The sequence below is a fragment of the Panthera onca genome, chromosome B1, assembly GCF_046562875.1.
Source record: "Panthera onca isolate mPanOnc1 chromosome B1, mPanOnc1 haplotype 2, whole genome shotgun sequence".
In the NCBI taxonomy this organism is placed as follows: Eukaryota; Metazoa; Chordata; class Mammalia; order Carnivora; family Felidae; genus Panthera; species Panthera onca.
In genome coordinates, this window is record NC_138342.1 from 79,089,989 (window position 1) to 79,109,306 (window position 19,318).

The window sequence follows — 19,318 nt, forward strand, 5'->3', positions numbered from 1 at the left end:
TTACTTTTCTTAGAATGGTCATGGAACTGAAATCTAAATAATGGGAATAAGATAGAGGAACAGGTATAAGGACTGTGAAAGGAAATTAGTGGTGTGTTTGAGGGATAGACAGAAAACCAGCATTCAGGGCACATTTTGGAAAAAGGGGGAAAAGATAAGGAAGTGAGGTCAAAGAAGAGGCAGAGGCCAAATTATGAAAGCCAGAGTAATGAGTATGGTTTTGTTTATAACTGGAAGTTTTAAGCAGAGAAGTAATATGTGATTTACACCTCCGTAGATGTCACTTTGGTTGCTGATTGGAGAGCTCAGTTTGTGGCAGGACATAGTGGAATCAATGAGTTAAAGAGGAAACTGTTACACAGCTTTCTGCAAGATACGTGATGGCAACTGGGTCTAGAGTTTTTGCAGTGGTAGTGGTGAGAGTGGTTCTATTTGGGATATATTTTGGATATGGTACTTCCAGGTCATGATATAATGAAATGGATATGAGACCTGAGAGAGAGAGAGGAATTAAGAAAGGCTTAATGATTTGGGAACAGAAAATATTTCTTGTAAGGATTAAAAATGGTTAATGGCTTGCCTTACTGACTGGCTTGGTTGCTTTCTTTCATTGATTCATTCATTCATTTTTGTGCAAGTGTGAGGTATCCTGATACGCTCTGCATTATGCATATTAATTGTTTCCAGAAGTTGCTTCTTCAGTGGGTTCAAATCCACTTAATCAGAGGAGAGGAAGTGGGATGAATTTCGGAGTGGATTTTTAAATTTCAAAGTGATGTTCAGAAATGCCATCTTCATTAGGAATCACTTTTTAAATATCTGTTGTAGAACTATACTCAAAATCTCAGCTCACTGGAATGGTCTTTTAGTATCTTGGTTTACCATGGTTTATCAAGAGAAAGGAAACTGCTCAAATTTGTGCTGTGAATTTGAAGCAGTCTTAATAACCTGTTTTAAGATAGCAGACACAATTGTTAAATATTTGTTTAGGATTTATTATAACCAGCACAGATTTATGATTGCATTTTTATGTGCCTTGTATAGTCATTATGTATGGTATATCTTAGCTCATTTTATAGAACATAACTTTATGTATTATATGGAGGTAAATATATGAATCTTGTGTAACATTTTCGTCATATAGATGACCTATTTGAGTCTGTAATTTTAATCAGAAATTCAGACCCAAATTATAATATTAGGAACAATCCTAATATTACAGAAAAGTATGGACTTCAGAACACAGTTGTGAAACTGGACCTTTATCAAGTTACAAAGGAACTTTCTGTCCATACTGACTCTGTCCACTTTAAGCATGATTTCTCACCATCTCTTACTCCAGGTATTTTATATCTGATGTTCTCAGTATCGTTACGAGGATTTTTTGTTTTCCTGAAAAAATTTCCCTTTAATGTTCATATAACTGTTAGATAGCATTAGGAGTTTTCCCCAGAATGTCTGTATTATTTTAAAGAAAAATGGTAATTATCATAATTATTCTGAATCTCGTTTGTCTAAAATCTAGTACAGTGTACTGTAGTTATAGATATAAAAAAGTCTGGGCTTTTTAAATATGGATGTCAGATTTTTCTTAATACTTAAAGTTTTCCAGTAGTTCAGGTTCTTGCTTCTTTTTCTGTGGCCAATTAAAAAAAGAGCAGGACTTTTTTAAGGTCAGAAGATCAGCTTGATTTGTTTGTAAAACATAAAAAGAAATACTTGTTTCTAAGACCAGAAAAATCTGTTTTCCGGTTAACTTATTTTTTTATGTTTTGCTTTGTTAAAAAATCAAAAGTAAAGTTAGAAGTAGAAATACCATTTGATTCATGGGTTAATTTATTGGAGTCCTAAATGCTAATTTAGTTACCTGAAGTTATCGGATTAAAAACAGAGGAGGGAAAAAAAAAAAACAAAATTTCTCCATTTCTCATGACCAAATCTTACCTGCTTTTTCCTCGGTATGTGATTCTGAGGGGGAAACCCAGCTTGCTTTAGTATTCATATTTCCTTTGAACTGAATGATAAATGCTGAACCATCATGTCAAGCCTATTCTGAAGATGTCTGGAATAACAATAAACCCTTTGTGATGAAACTAGCACAGGGTAGCTATTTACCAAGTTAAACATCATGAACTTACTTATCTATATTCCAGTGTACTTTAACATCAGCTGTCATCAGCTTATATATTGGGAAAACCTGAGTTAAAATAATTACCATAAATAGAATGTACATATTTTCACTTTGTCTTGTACTTTCATTCCCAGACTGCTCATATAATTAAATTGGTAATGAGATGCCTGCTTTATGTGCACATACACATATATTGTCTAGTATGTTCTATGCTTTTTATTAGGGGTGCTAATAATTAATGATCTTTTATCTGTGTATTACTTTTTACTTCATGGTACTTTTTACTGTGTCAGAGAGATTGTCTTGCAGAGACAAACTTTCCACAGTTGGAGAGCCACCAGAGGAAAGGAAAGCACACTATTATTCAAATGAACTAACTTAATGAAGATCATTTCTTCACTGCAGAGGCAATAGGAAAGCAGGGCCAGAAGCATTTACCCCAGGAGGTTATATATAGGATGATTGGAGACATTCCCAAAGACAATGAGGCACTAGCATTTGTTTAAGAGAAAGGCTATTTCCCTCTGAGGGCTCATGCTGGAATTAACTGGTGTCATTTTGAAGGAGGGTTTTGCTAATTGGCATCTCCCAATTGTATATAATGCCAACACCTTTTTCTATTAATTATTTGCCATAAACATAGCTCAGTAAACCAAAACTCCCTGCAAACTGAAAAAGATTTAAGAGGAACTGTTGCAATTTAATTAGTTTCCAAAAGCCCTATGTGAACTATAACAGTTGGTTGGTATTATTTGTATAATGTTTTGTCGTTTGACGTTGGAGGCATTATGTTCATGTATTGTGGTGATGGCCTGCTGAGTAATTGCAAGGTTCATTATACCACCAAGACTGTCAAGGGCATTTATGGATATTCATGTGCAGTGAACCCTTGAACTTGAACTGGTCATTCTTGTCTCCCATGGCTGGAATTGTGTTTACTCTAAATGGCAGGAGAAACTTTAATTATGAAACCATAAAAGAAGCAAAATTACCTAAGTTTTAAAATGGTAAATGGGCTATTAAGAAATGTACCTGCAGTTTTTCCCCTTTGCTGTAAAAATGTTATCTGTACTCTCAAGGAAACTCATCATAATCCTAACCTTTAAAAAAAATTTGAAGACATACTGCTTGGTAGTAAATCTGTGCTTCCAAAATTGTGTTTTTATGTAAAAAGATACTAGATATCCATTATTTCTACTTTAGGAAATCCATTTATAGACCAAATATTAAGAAAAATTGAACTTACTAATACGAAGTTAAAAATATCCAAGCATGGTGCATTGATTTGAAAACTTTTGAAAATATGAAAGAAATTTAAGAAGCAGAATTCAAGAAGTATGCATATAAAGTATACATATATATATTTATCAACATTCATCCATATATACATTAATCAACATTTAACTATGTGTCAGTGCTAAAGTATATAACACTCTCTTTATGAGTGTCCTTCCCCTAGACTTTTACGTTCTTGATAATAGAAGCATTTTCTTAATGTATCTTGTCTCATAGTACTCAGCACATGGGTCTTGTTCAATGAGGTTTTATTGAACTGAAGAGAGTGAGACAAAAGATGGAGTATAAGAGGGTTGTAGTTGGAAGTGGAGAGTTATGTCTGGAACATGGAATGCATGGAGAATGGTGGCAAGAGATGGAATTTGAAAATTAGGTGGGGAAGATGCTTCTGTTCCCAGGTGCTTGGATCATACACAGAGGATGTTATGGGGCACTTGCAGGATTTTAAGCAGCTAATCACACTGAGAGCATGGGGCAGGAATAAGAAACCAACTCTGATTTGTCCATGCTGGGATATGGTATCCTTGAAGCCTGGTTTGCACAAAGGTCTTATTGTTTTTTAAGGAAAACACAATTCTTACAAGAAACTTTAATTGTGAGAAACTATACACAACACAAAACTTAATTGTTTTAATCATTTTTAAGTGTTACAGTTCAGTAGTTTTAAGTACATTCACATTGTTGGCCAGTCAATCTCTAGACCTCTTTGTCTTTGCAAAGCTGAAACTCATAGTGTGCTGAGGCAGCTATAATAATACAGTAGACTGAATGGCTTCAATAATGGCCATTTATTTTACAGAGTTCAGGAGACCAGAAAGTCCAAGATCTGGGTGCAGGAAGATTTAGTTTCTGGTGAGGGCTCTCTTCCTAACTGGTAGACAGCTGCCTTCTTACTATCCTTACATGGCAGATGAAAAAGAGAACATAAGAGAGCTCACTCTTCTCCTCTTTTTCTCTTCTTGTGAGGCCACTAATCCCATTTTGGAGACCTCACTTTATGGCCTCATGACTTTACCTAAACCTAATTATCTTCCAAAGTCTCCACTTCCAAATGTCATCGCATTGGGGGTTATGGCTTCAACATAAGAATATCACAACAATACTTATTTTTTTGTTACTGACTTAATTCATTTAGCATAATGTCTTTAAGATTCATCCATTTTATAGTATGTATCAGAATTTCCTTCCTATTCAAGGCTGACTAATATTTCATTGTATGTATATACCACATTTTGTTTATCCTTTCATCTTTTGAAGAACATTTGAGTTGCTCCCAGCTGTTGGCTATTGTGAATAATGTTGCTGTGCACATGAGAGTGTAAATATTTTTTCAAAACCGTGCTTTCAATTCATTTGGACATACACCCAGAAGTAAAATTGCTAGATTACATGGTAATTCTATTTTTAATCTTTTGAGTAGACTTCCTACTGTTTTCCATAGCAGCTGTATCCTTTTACCTTCCCACCAACGGTGCACAAAGTTTCAATTTCTCCACAACCTTGCCAATACTTGATGATGTTGTTGTTTTGGTAGTAGTCATCCAATTGGGTGTGAGATGATATCTTGTTGTGATTTTGATTTGTATTTCCCTAGTGGATAATTGATTTTGAGTGTCTTTTCATGTCTTATTGGCCTTTTGTATATGTTCTTTGAAGAAAGGTCTGTTCATGTCCTTTGTCTATTTCTTAATTGGGTTGTTTGTTTTTGTAGTTGTCTAGTTAAAGCTATTCTTTATATATTCTGGATAATCCCTTATTAGGTATATGATTTGCAAATTTTCTCTCATTTCAGAGATTGCCTTTTCATGTTGTTGATTGAATCCTTTGCATACAAGTTTTAAATTTTGATGTGACCCAATTTATCTCCTTGATTTATTGCCTGTACTTTTGGTGTCATATCCAATAAATCACTACTAAATGCAATAACATAAAGCTTCTTTTCTATGTGTGTTTGTTTGTTTGTAAGAGTTTTATGGTTTTAGTTCTTACATTTAGGTTTTTTATCCATTTTGAGTTCATTGTTGTATATATTGTAAAGTAAGGGTCCATTTTTTTTAAAATGTGGATACCCGGTTTTCTTAACACCATTTGTTGAAATACCGTCCTTTCCCCATCGAATGGTCTTGTCAACCTCGGTGATGATCTATACGTGCTGCTGAAGCAAAGAGAAAGGGGGACCTTTCCACATAGAGATGAGGGAATGACCTAAAAGAATCTTGGGGAGACACTAGAGACCTTCTAAAAGTCATGGAGGAATAGAATGGTGGGACACTGTCAGATTAAGAGCAAAGAAAGAGGAATCTCACGCACATCCCTCAGCCAGAAAGAACATGCCTGCAATATTTTTGTTTGTTTTTGAAGGATAGCTGAAACGGACAAGAAAGCAGGTGTTAAAAGCATGGACAAAGACAAATGACAGGCACCTTACCTCAAGGAAATGTAACATGTAGTGGGGATGATAGCATGCATAAATGATTCAAATACAGGGGAAAGAATAAATGTCATAGAAGTAATACTGATAAGATGCTGTGGACATTTAGAGGAGAAAACAGTTATTTCTTCTGAGAGGGCCAGTTGGGTCTTGCTGGGTATAGTCATCCAGATTTCTCATTTGAAAGCAACAGAAACCAATTGTGATTCATTTACATAGAAAACACAGTTATTAAGGGGCTCTTTGCTAGTTCATAGCAAATATCGCTCCAGGAAGATATGGGAACCAGGTCTTGAAGAGACACAGCCTAGAACAATAATTAAAATTTCATCTTAGGATTTATCCTGTAATAAGGACACCATTGCCACCACACTTTAGGGTAGTTGCTGACTTAGGCTGTTCCCATCAATGCTGGATCTGGATGTTGCCACTAGTACTGGCCGTGTGGCTGCCCTGCTCCCATCACTGGTCACAGTGAATGCCCTGAGGTCCTTCGCTCCATGTAAAGTTTGGGACAGGTATAGCTATTGGGAGGGCTTCAATCACATACCCGTGTCCTTGCTACAGGATGGGCAAAGAAAGTGAAAATCTGAGTTTTTAAACTTCTGTTTTGGAGAATTCTGCCTCAAACAAATGGGAAGTGCCAATATACAGGAAGTGAGAAGGGGTTAAGGCTAGTTGGCTGCAAAGTATTGTAATATCTGCAGAGTTGAGAGAGGCAAGATTTGCACTGCTGTAGGAGACCTAGTAATAGTTAAACAGGCAGTGGCAGTTGGAAATATGGGGTGGAGGTTCAGAAAAAGATTTAGCTTGGTAGTCAAAGTGGTATTAGCTGAAGCCCTGACATTCTAAGGGAACATGTTTGAAGAAGAGATCTTTGGGGAAGAATCATCACCTATATTTGTGGGAACACAAGAGGAAGAAACTTGGATGTATAGGCCCTCATCATGAAAACCAAAAGAAAAGCTTCCAGTGAGTTCCTAGTAAATTGTATTTATTCAGTTTACTTCTAACTGAATGAGGCCCTTAAGAAGGGAGTGGCTGCAGTGCTCAGTGTTGCTTAGGATGGAATGAATGAAGGCTAAGAACATTTCTTTGAATTTGTTGATCTTTGAAAGAAGAATTTTATTAGAATGCTGGGGGTAGAATCCAGAGGGCTAGAGATTTACAAGGAAGATGTAACTGGGATGACAATAATTGGTGACATCAAGGGTCAGTTGCTTTCGGAAGAGAAAGGTAGGACTTGTGAAAGGAACTACTTTCAAAAAAAGATTTATTGAACACCTACTACATAGTAACTGTTTTAAATGCTTTGAGTATGGAAGTCAGCAAAATGGACAAAGATCAGTGCCCTTGGGATCTTTATGTTCTGCAGGGAGGAGGGGCACCAGGTTGTTAATGAACATAGTAAATAAGTTAATTATAAGTAGTTAGAAGGTGATAAGTGCTGTGGGGTGAAAAAAAGCAGAGTAAGAAAAATTGACTGGATTTATTAAACTTCGCAAGAAACATCTCATTAGAATGGTGGGAAGTGGATGTCCAGTCGGGTCAGGTAGGGTGGTTGTGGTGGTAAATAGAGCAGCAGGGTAGGCTTTGCTGAGCTGAGACTTGAGACAGGTCTAAAAGGAGATGAAGGAGGATATCTAAGGGAAGAATATTTTAGGCAGACGAATAGGAGATACAAAGCTCTGACCTGGAACACGTGAGGCATGTTGAGGAACAGGATGAGGACACGGGAGAATAGTAGGAAAACAGCCCAATGAGATAATTAGAAGCCAGTTCTTAAAGGAACACTAAGAATTATACACTACTGTAAGGACTTTGTAAGGACATCATAAGCACCTACTCTAGGATTGATAGCTCTTTGATATTTTCTATAGATTACTAAAATGAGGTAATCTACAGGTTCTTACACAGTTCAGAAAAACTTCAAGCTTACTTCTCACAAGCTATTTCTATTTGTATCAACTTCAGAAAGAGATAACGTAGAAACCCACAAAAAGGGATAATGTTCTATAACCAGTGTAAAGTGAAGCAGGATTTTTTTTTTATTCAAGGGGCAGAAGGTAAAGTATCATGAATAATTTTATAACTTTTTTTTGCCTAAATTCCTAGAGTGATGTAAACATTTGGTGTTGTCAATTTCTGATTTTATATATATATATATATATATATATATATATATATATATATATATACCATTTTAACAAAAAATTGAAAATCTTTTTTTTTAAACAAGTGTTTCTAAAAGAGTACCTACTTCTTTTGAACTTCCTCTCTCTTCCTTTTTCCTACACATCTTTGGTAGAGGTGCTCATGAGATGTATTGAGGACTTTGAAGTGCTTCCACTATACTTTTGGGAGACCTCAGGGTAAAAATGATGGTGACTCTCTCCAAGATAGATCATATACTGGGTCACAAAACAGCCCTTCATAAGTTTACAAGAATTGAAATTATACCATGCATACTTTCAGACCACAATGCTATGAAGCTTGAAATCAACCACAGGAAAAAGTCTGGAAAACCTCCAAAAGCATGGAGGTTAAAGAACACCCTACTAACGAATGAGTGGGTCAACCAGGCAATTAGAGAAGAAATTAAAACATATATGGAAACAAACGAAAATGAAAATACAACAATCCAAACGCTCTGGGATGCAGCGAAGGCAGTCCTGAGAGGAAAATACATTGCAATCCAGGCCTATCTCAAGAAACAAGAAAAATCCCAAATACAAAATCTAACAGCACACCTAAAGGAAATAGAAGCAGAACAGCAAAGGCAGCCTAAACCCAGCAGAAGAAGAGAAATCATAAAGATCAGAGCAGAAATAAACAATATAGAATCTAAAAAAACTGTAGAGCAGATCAACGAAACCAAGAGTTGGTTTTTTGAAAAAATAAACAAAATTGACAAACCTCTAGCCAGGCTTCTCAAAAAGAAAAGGGAGATGACCCAAATAGATAAAATCATGAATGAAAATGGAATGATTACAACCAATCCCTCAGAGATACAAACAATTATCAGGGAATACTATGAACAATTATATGCCAGCAAATTGGACAACCTGGAAGAAATGGACAAATTTCTAAACACCCACACTCTTCCAAAACTCAATCAGGAGGAAATAGAAAGCTTGAACAGACCCATAACCAGCGAAGAAATTGAATCGGTTATCAAAAACCTCCCAACAAATAAGAGTCCAGGACCAGATGGCTTCCCAGGGGAGTTCTATCAGACATTTAAAGCAGAGATAATACCTATCCTTCTCAAGCTATTCCAAGAAATAGAAAGGGAAGGAAAACTTCCAGACTCATTCTATGAAGCCAGTATTACTTTGATTCCTAAACCAGACAGAGACCCAGTAAAAAAAGAGAACTACAGGCCAATATCCCTGATGAATATGGATGCAAAAATTCTTAATAAGATACTAGCAAATCGAATTCAACAGCATATAAAAAGAATTATTCACCATGATCAAGTGGGATTCATTCCTGGGATGCAGGGCTGGTTCAACATTCGCAAATCGATCAACGTGATACATCACATTAACAAAAAAAAAGAGAAGAACCATATGATCCTGTCAATCGATGCAGAAAAGGCCTTTGACAAAATCCAGCACCCTTTCTTAATAAAAACCCTTGAGAAAGTCGGGATAGAAGGAACATACTTAAAGATCATAAAGGCCATTTATGAAAAGCCCACAGCTAACATCATCCTCAACGGGGAAAAACTGAGAGCTTTTTCCCTGAGATCAGGAACACGACAGGGATGCCCACTGTCACCGCTGCTGTTTAATATAGTGCTGGAAGTTCTAGCATCAGCAATCAGACAACAAAAGGAAATCAAAGGCATCAAAATTGGCAAAGATGAAGTCAAGCTTTCGCTTTTTGCAGATGACATGATATTATACATGGAAAATCCGATAGACTCCACCAAAAGTCTGCTAGAACTGATACATGAATTCAGCAAAGTTGCAGGATACAAAATCAATGTGCAGAAATCAGTTGCATTCTTATACACTAACAATGAAGCAACAGAAAGACAAATGAAGAAACTGATCCCATTCACAATTGCACCAAGAAGCATAAAATACCTAGGAATAAATCTAACCAAAGATGTAAAAGATCTGTATGCTGAAAACTATAGAAAGCTTATGCAGGTAATTGAAGAAGATATAAAGAAATGGAAAGACATTCCCTGCTCATGGATTGGAAGAATAAATATTGTCAAAATGTCAATACTACCCAAAGCTATCTACACATTCAATGCAATCCCAATCAAAATTGCACCAGCATTCTTCTCGAAACTAGAACAAGCAATCCTAAAATTCATATGGAACCACAAAAGGCCCCGAATAGCCAAAGTAATTTTGAAGAAGAAGACCAAAGCAGGAGGCATCACAATCCCAGACTTTAGCCTCTACTACAAAGCTGTCATCATCAAGACAGCATGGTATTGGCATAAAAACAGACACATAGACCAATGGAATAGAATAGAAACCCCAGAACTAGACCCACAAACGTATGGCCAACTCATCTTTGACAAAGCAGGAAAGAACATCCAATGGAAAAAAGACAGTCTCTTTAACAAATGGTGCTGGGAGAACTGGACAGCAACATGCAGAAGGTTGAAACTAGACCACTTTCTCACACCATTCACAAAAATAAACTCAAAATGGATAAAGGACCTGAATGTGAGACAGGAAACCATCAAAACCTTAGAGGAGAAAGCAGGAAAAGACCTCTCTGACCTCAGCCGTAGCAATCTCTTACTCGGCACATCCCCAAAGGCAAGGGAATTAAAAGCAAAAGTGAATTACTGGGACCTTATGAAGATAAAAAGCTTCTGCACAGCAAAGGAAACAACCAACAAAACTAAAAGGCAACCAACGGAATGGGAAAAGATATTTGCAAATGACACATCGGACAAAGGGCTAGTATCCAAAATCTATAAAGAGCTCATCAAACTCCACACCCGAAAAACAAATAACCCAGTGAAGAAATGGGCAGAAAACATGAATAGACACTTCTCTAAAGAAGACATCCGGATGGCCAACAGGCACATGAAAAGATGTTCAACGTCGCTCCTTATCAGGGAAATACAAATCAAAACCACACTCAGATACCACCTCACGCCAGTCAGAGTGGCCAAAATGAAGAAATCAGGAGACTATAGATGCTGGAGAGGATGTGGAGAAATAGGAACCCTCTTGCACTGTTGGTGGGAATGCAAATTGGTGCAGCCGCTCTGGAAAGCAGTGTGGAGGTTCCTCAGAAAATTAAAAATAGACCTACCCTATGACCCAGCAATAGCACTGCTAGGAATTTACCCAAGGGATACAGGAGTACTGATGCATAGGGGCACCTGTACCCCAATGTTTATAGCGGCACTCTCAACAATAGCCAAATTATGGAAAGAGCCTAAATGTCCATCAACTGATGAATGGATAAAGAAATTGTGGTTTATATACACAATGGAATACTACGTGGCAATGAGAAAAAATGAAATATGGCCTTTTGTAGCAACATGGATGGAACTGGAGAGTGTGATGCTAAGTGAAATAAGCCATACAGAGAAAGACAGATACCATATGGTTTCACTCTTATGTGGATCCTGAGAAACGTAACAGAAACCCATGGGGGAGGGGAAGGAAAAAAAAAAAAAAGAGGTTAGAGTGGGAGAGAGCCAAAGCATTAGAGACTGTTAAAAACTGAGAACAAACTGAGGGTTGATGGGGGGTGGGAGGGAGGGCAGGGTGGGTGATGGGTATTGAGGAGGGCACCTTTTGGGATGAGCACTGGGTGTTGTATGGAAACCAATTTGACAGTAAATTTCATATATTAAAAAATAAAAAAAAATAAAATAAAAAAAAAAATGATGGTGACTCTTTGAATCCGATTGGTCCTATTTTTTTTATTAAAATTAAAAAAAAATTTATTTGAGAGAGAGAGAGTGTGAGTGAGCATGAATGGGGGAGGGGCAGAGACAGAGAGGGAGATATAGAATCTGAAACAGGCTCCAGGCTCTGAGCTGTCAGCACAGAGCCTGACATGGGGCTCGAACCCAGGAACAGTGAGATCGTGACCTGAGCCGAAGTCGGCTGCTCAACCAACTGAGCCACCCAGGTGCCCTGCTGATTGGTCCTCTTAATGAGCTTTAAGTCATCTAGATAAGCATAAGTTTTGTAATTTTGGTTAAGGTTGAATTTGAATGTTTCATTTGGCATAATCCTTAAGGTAACTCACAATTTGCTCAAATTTTTCACTTTTCAGGATATTTGGTAGTTGCAGACCTAACCACTATAATAAGGGGTGACTATAATAAGACATGTAGAATGAGATGATCAGATGAAAGAATGCCTCTGTAACTAAGGCTTTTTATGTTACACAGGAAGAGTGTTACAATTTCATATATTTCCGTTGGACTAGTAGAGAATTGTTTCTGTGTCTAAATATGTCATTGGTTTTATCTTCTATGATCACTAAAGCTCATCTTCTTTACTTCCATCATTTAAGCATCTTCTGTCATGCCATGAACATTTAGTATCCTCTGATTTTGCTGTAATACTCTAGATAGAGCACACAGAAGGAAAGGGTTTCAGTAAGAGTACAGTCTGATTTCACTGTACTGTGACATTTGCTGATAAAACAGTGTCTATACGTGGAGTTTCATTGTATTTATTTATTTTTACAGACCAGTTGTGTGAACATTCACACCAACCCTTTGTCTTGTGAAAATTCTCCATGTATGAAGTCTGTTATAAAGGGCTTCCTGAGATTATCAAAAACTGCTGCTTCTCATAAAAAAAATTAAAACACTAAGCAGCTGTGCTTTATATCTGGGGACAGGTGAAGGAAGAGAAGGGAAACACACACACACACGCACACACACGCACACACACAAACACAGTATGTTTCAGGCATCCTTTTGGTATCAACCATCTGTCATTAGGAAAATATTTCAATATACACAGTTGACTTCTGGCTGGTAGAAGAGAGGAAAGGTTTAACATGTCATGAATCTAAACTGAATATCATGGCATTATTTTTTCTTTTATTAAAAATACTTTCACATGCACATAGATTTTAGATGTCACATTAAGTAAGAAATTGGCTTTCTGTAATCTTTGTAGTTTTCCTATCATCAACTTTTTAAAAATCAAGAGCAAAGTCTACTCAGTATGTAAATCCTATACTGGCAACACTATTGTTGAGGTTTTCTATGGAAAAGCTAGTATATGCTAAGTAAAAGCAAACTGTTTTTCTGTTATGAATGTCTTCTCTTTTACTTTAAGAAACTTTTTCTCATTTGATTCCTCCTATACATAGTTAAGTATTTTCCAAAGAGTGGAAAATAGATTTTCTAAGAACTATCTTCATATGATGTATTCACTTAAGCATAGACTATTCAAGTGTTTAAGAGCTATACTTTAACTCTTTTTATATTTCTTTTAGGTGTATACTAATGTGTACCTTCCTCATTTCTAAAGTATATTCAGAGGGAGTTACGAGGAAACATACACAAAAAAAATTGATGTTATCATTTCTATTTAAAATTTATTTTCCATTTACTTATTTAATATCACTTCAAGTTGGATTTGGATTAATTTAGGGTATAGTTGACTTTAGGATGAAATAAGAGTAATAGTAATCCTTTTTAAGAAATTGATTTTTTATAGTGGCTAGTATGAATTTCAAATAGTTATTTGAGATTTTGATTTTCCGCTCAGGAATGCTTTAGCTCTAGTTTGATAAAGAAGAAAATGTCCTTCAAACACCTTTGGGATAGACCCTTGGGTAAGTCAGGTTGGTAGCTTCCGTGGTTCATGATTTTCATAGTGTGTGACTCTAATTCTGAGGAGTTCATGGTCACAGTCTTAATAATTACATTACTAGGGTGTATCTGTAGTTATTTAAACAGACAACAAAACTCCTTTCTCACATAGTTGCTTATAAATGGGGCAGAGTAGATCTTCTGGAACTGCCTTCTCATGGTGTGAAGAAAATAGCCTCTTTTGTGGAAACAGACTCAGACTCATCTGACAAGGAGAGGACCACATCATGTGGTTCTGGTGACTTCACACATCGACTTTTTCTTTCTGAGGCTGCAGAGTTGCCTCACTCTTATCTCCTGAGGCACAGGGAGCTCAAGGGAAATAAAACGTCCTTCCTTAGTCCCAAGGCACCTCAAGTCATCTTCGTAACATCACTTGTAAAATACGGTTGATAATACATGCGTTGAAGGGCTGCTGCAAGAGTTAAAAAGAATGCCTACAAGACAGTGCTTTAAATTGATAATACATTTGTTTTACTTATGATTATAATTATTCTTATCAATAAAGAATATACATGTTCTAAAGGAGAGGTCCATCTCATTGGATCTGAAACTGCTGACCACTAAATACGTTGCTGTGGCTTCCAGACTGTCTGGTGTTCCTTCCTCTGAACTCACGGGTTTGGGATTCAGGGTATCTGATCCTTCTTTTGCTCCAGTGCTCAGAATTTCTGGCAGTTATGTTCCCTGAGTGAATCTCATCAGCTACCCCCGGCCCCCCCGAGCCTCTGAGGCTTCCATCTACTGAATGGATTATTTCTGCCCTAGTCATTTCTTTCAGAGCAAAAACATATGGGTGCTAGCTAGTGAAGTACTGGTGTCTGATCCTATCAAGACTTAGCAAGTTTCAGACCTTTTTGGCTCAGGCACATGCAGTATATATTTATCTGTAAATGGGAACAATATCGCCTACCACACAGGAAGGTAGTGAGGATTAAATGAGTTAATGTATGTTAGGTACATAGTGTAGTGTCTAACAAACTGTAAAAGCTCACCAAGTGGTATGTATTATTATCATCATTCCATATTCCCTCCAGAAATAACTATATTTGTCTTCCCTGAGTTTCTTGAATGCCAGCTCCTGCCAAGACATTTTCCTCCTGTTCAGTTTTAGTTCCTTGTCTGAGATAATCATATTTGATCAGGTGATGAATTACTCTGTAGTGATTCATGTAAAGAATAACCTCATATTCTATGTATCACCTGATTCCTTAATACCAGGGTACATTTTGACCTTATTAGCCTTTAGTTGAATAATACTGAAACCAGATAATAAACTGGACAGAGTTATGCATATATGGGGTTTTGGAGTCCTGGGGTGGTCTGGAAGTTTGTTTCATTTTGTTTTTATTTTAACTGTAGAAGTTAGCAAATTCACTGCGTTAGTTTTCATTGGTGCTTTAATCATGCAAGTTGCCTTTAGTTCTCTTCTTATTCTTTAATGTTAATTGTTTTTTGAAATTGTGGTTTATATACACAATGGAATACTACTTGGCAATGAGAAGGAATGAAATATGGCCTTTTGTAGCAACGTGGATGGAACTGGAGAGTGTCATGCTAAGTGAAATAAATCATACAGAGAAAGACAGATACCATATGTTTTCACTCTTATGTGGATCCTGAGAAACTTAACAGAAGACCATGGGGGAGGGGAAGGGAAAAAAAGGGAGGGAGGCAAACCATAAGAGACTCTTAAAAACTGAGAACAAACTGAGGGTTGATGGGGGGTGGGAGGGAGGGGAAAGTGGGTGATGGGCATTAAGGAGGGCACCTGTTGGGATGAGCACTGGGTGTTGTATGGAATCCAATTTGACAATAAATTTCATATGAAAAAATGTTAATTGCTTTTTGTGTCTAGTCTTCTTATTTTGTATGCAGGCTGCGCATATCCTCGTTATATTCATGGTCTGACATGAGCTTTTAAAAAAAACTCTGCAATCACTAAGTAAATGATATTGTCATAGATTTAAGATATCATTCTATTCTAAAATTCCACAAAGCATTTTGCTTTGATGGGTTTGGTTGTACTGATGGTCAAATTATACCCTTCAAGTACACAGTGTAACAGTGTTTTAGGAGAATCCAGTTGGGGACTTAGTTGTTCTTTTTCAAAAGCCATCTCAAATCCCCTTAATGAGCTGTTGGGAGTGGCAAGAATAAAAGACCATCAACTGAAAGCTTGTATCAGAAGAGATTGTTATGTCTATCATGTAATATTGGGGCTCTAGCCTGTTAATAATCATATTTGTATTAGGTGAAAAATGGTTTGTGTTGTTGATTAGTGCTTAAATTATATTAAGATATGTTCAGAGTATTTTGTAGCAATGTGTTTCCTCTACTACCTTTATAAATGCCTCAAAAAGGTACCTTTTATATATGATTGTCATAAAAAGTTATATTTTTAATTTTTGAAATATATCCTTAATGAACAATTATTTCAGGAAAAAAAATAGCAGCTTGCTAAAGCCATTGAAACCTGGATTATAACAAAAGTTTTGAAATTTTAAAGCCGGAGGGAGATCTAGTTGTCTCTTTATACTTGTGTGTGAATTTTTTTGTTGCTAGTGGTAACTCTAGAGAATTTTTTTTCGAACAGCACCCTTTTAATAACAATGGTCTCCCCAAATATACTGTGGCATAGCTTTAAACTTTATTAAGTCTGTCTTGCAATCCCCTTCCTCTCCCTGAGTAAATGGAAGAAAAGTTTGGCAGGCTCCATGCTGTGCACTTGATTGATGTCCAGAACATCTGAAGGACTTTTGTGTCCTGCCTGCTCTCCATGAGTGCATAATGTGTGAATACTTAAAGAAGGTCAGCCCTTATCACATGTAATCTAGGCCTGAAAGCAGATCAACAGTGACAGTCATATCCCGTAAGTAAGAACACAAATCATCCTCTACATGCTTTAGACAAGTTGTGGGATATTTTTTCTCTCTTTTTACCCCTTCCCACTCACGGGGGACCTTGGCAGAGCAATGAAAGCAGAGAGAAGACGTGCTCAGAATAATGTGTCACTGTTGGAGGGAGGAAGGGATTGTTTATTTGTAATGATGTGCTGGTCTTTCACTGTGCAGCTTGAAGGGAGCTTCGGGTTGTTGATGACCAGTGATGTGGAATGTGCACAGGAGAACAGGGTGGGGAGGCAGGCAGCCTGAAAGCGGCCGAAGTTGTGGTCTTTATAAACCCCGGAGTCAGGAGAAATGTTTTTGTACACTTGGGTTCTATTGTCCACGTTTTCCCCCATAATGGAGTCACTTTTTATACCATTGTGTGAATGTATCACACAATGTGCGAATGTGCTGAAAATCAGAGTAGTAAGATGCTTTAGCCAGTACAGTTCTGAGTGTACTTTTCTCGTTTGGGTACAACTAGTACAAAAGTTTAAAACATGTTTTCAGGCAAAACTCACTGGAATGGTAGGGACCTAAATTGCTATAGCTTACAAAAGGAAGAAGGAAATAGCTTGTTTTTATGTGCCTGTGTGTTTGAACAGAAGTTTAATTAAAAAGTTAATGTCCTTCCAAACAGTATTAGCAGGGATATTCAAATAATAAAGAAAATAACACTCACCTTATTGTTCTCATCAGGAATAATGAGGATATTGTTACATTTTCTTAGATACAAAGGAATGTATTTTTCATCGTATCATTGAAATCTTTACTCGTTTCTTTGGAAATCTAATCAGCCACAAGGAGCAGTTGTAGCCAGTACACATAATGGAAAAATAAACTGTGAAGATACCTCCTCCAGAAATGAAGGCATGGCTTCCCGTGTATACAGGACAGAAATCACAATATGAGATATGAGGCCCTTCCCACCTCTGCCATCTACTTTTCCATCCTAACGTCTCTGTTCTCCAGGCGTTTCCAGGTTCCCACGTTCTCTGCAAACACTGCTCTTTTTCTTACTCGTGAGTCTCTGTACTGCCCTTTCTCTTTGCTTAGGATTCCTTTGCCCTCCCTTCACTCAGTGAATTCCTACTTCTCTTTGAAGACCTCGTTCGAATGCCTCTCCCCCACAAGTTCAGTCCCCACCCCTGGTCAGAATTCATCTTTGTCCACTGTACTTTCCGTGTTCCTGCAGTTCCCCAGGCGGTTACTGTACTGCATTGTCATTATTTAATTGTATGTTTGTCCTCAACCTACAGGGTCAGTTGTGTCCTGAAGGCAGGTACTGTCTTTTAAGAAATGTTCTTATATCCCATTTACTAGATCCACTTCCCCAAATTCAGTTCAAAACTGTTTATATACATAAAAATCAGGAGGTTTGGGTAGTTTCTATGTAAAAATAAGTCACAAATTGAAACTGTTAGAATAGTAATCTCAAAATTTAAAATGAATTCATATACCTCTGCTGCAATTGTATGAATAGTCAATGAATTAAGTAAAAGTAAATTGACTAAAAACTTGCCTTTGCAGATATAATTTGAATTTTTAAAACCAGATTTAACATGAGACATATTTTGTATTTTTGTTTTAAGGGAGCACAGTGTTTATGATGAGAACAGTTTGGCAAAATGTTACGTTAAATAACGTTGTTAACAGGGATTTTTTTTTTGTCAGGAGGCAGGGGAGTGATTAGTGAGTTTTTTGGAAATTGACCACTTTCTGATATCCTCTTATGTTCTGGGCACCGTATTCAGTAACTAATATTCATTTACTTGTCTAATTTATATAACAGTCTTAAGTCAGGTAATGACCAAACTGTAGAAGAGAGTTTGCATGATTTGGCCACGGTTATACAGATTGCACAACTAGGGTGTCTACATCACAGCACAGGCTCCATGAATCTAGAAAGGGTGGGTCTGTTTAAGAATTGTACAGTTGAGGGGCATCTGGGTGGCTCAGTTAAGCGTCCAACTCTCGATTTCGGCTCAGGTCACGATCTCACATTTGTGCCCCGTGTTGGGCTCTGTGCTGATAGTACACAGCCTGCTTGGGATTCTCTCTTTCCCTCTCTCTCTGCCTCTCCTCTGCTCACTCACTCTCTCAAAAATAAATAAATAAACTTAAACAAAAGAATTCTACAGTTGACAGCAGTGCAAATTGTACTCATGTGGGTAGTCCTCCTTTTCTCTTTCCTTGGTCTTCTCTCGGGTATAGATCTTCAAATTGATACCTTTCTTTTAGCATTCTCTCAGAGAGCTTTCTTTGAAACCTCGGGTGTATACTGTATGTGAGTGGGTTAAGTCATATGCAAGTCTGGGTGGTTTCCCTAAACCAGATTTCTGATCTACGTTATAAGAGTTTCATTAGATCTTTTGAGCCGGGTTGCCTGGAACCTAATTATGCATTTTATAAAACATGCAGCCAGCGTATATTAAACAATAAAGGCAAACTGGAGAGAATTAAGAGGGATACATTTTGAATTTCTTAATATTATCAATGGAAGGAAGAAATCTGTATTTCCACAAGGTTTGACTAAATAGAAACCTCTCCTCACACTTCTCATTTTCACTTCTCACAAAGTTGGAAATTCAGGTTCGGAGACTCATCCTATAGGCTGAAATTTTACACTTTTTTTTTTTTACTTCATCAAGCCAGTCACTGTTCAAAAAACCTTTAGTTATTTATGTAATATATAGTCTAAACTCCATAATCTACGTTCAGAGTCCTGCACAGTCCGG

The 19,318-nt window shown here is 37.0% G+C and overlaps 1 protein-coding gene across 3 annotated transcripts in view; it reads left to right on the forward strand.

Moving 5' to 3' along the window:
* BMPR1B (bone morphogenetic protein receptor type 1B) overlaps nt 1-19,318 on the forward strand; it is a 416,974-nt gene that overhangs the window by 289,181 nt on the left and 108,475 nt on the right. The window lies entirely within an intron of this gene.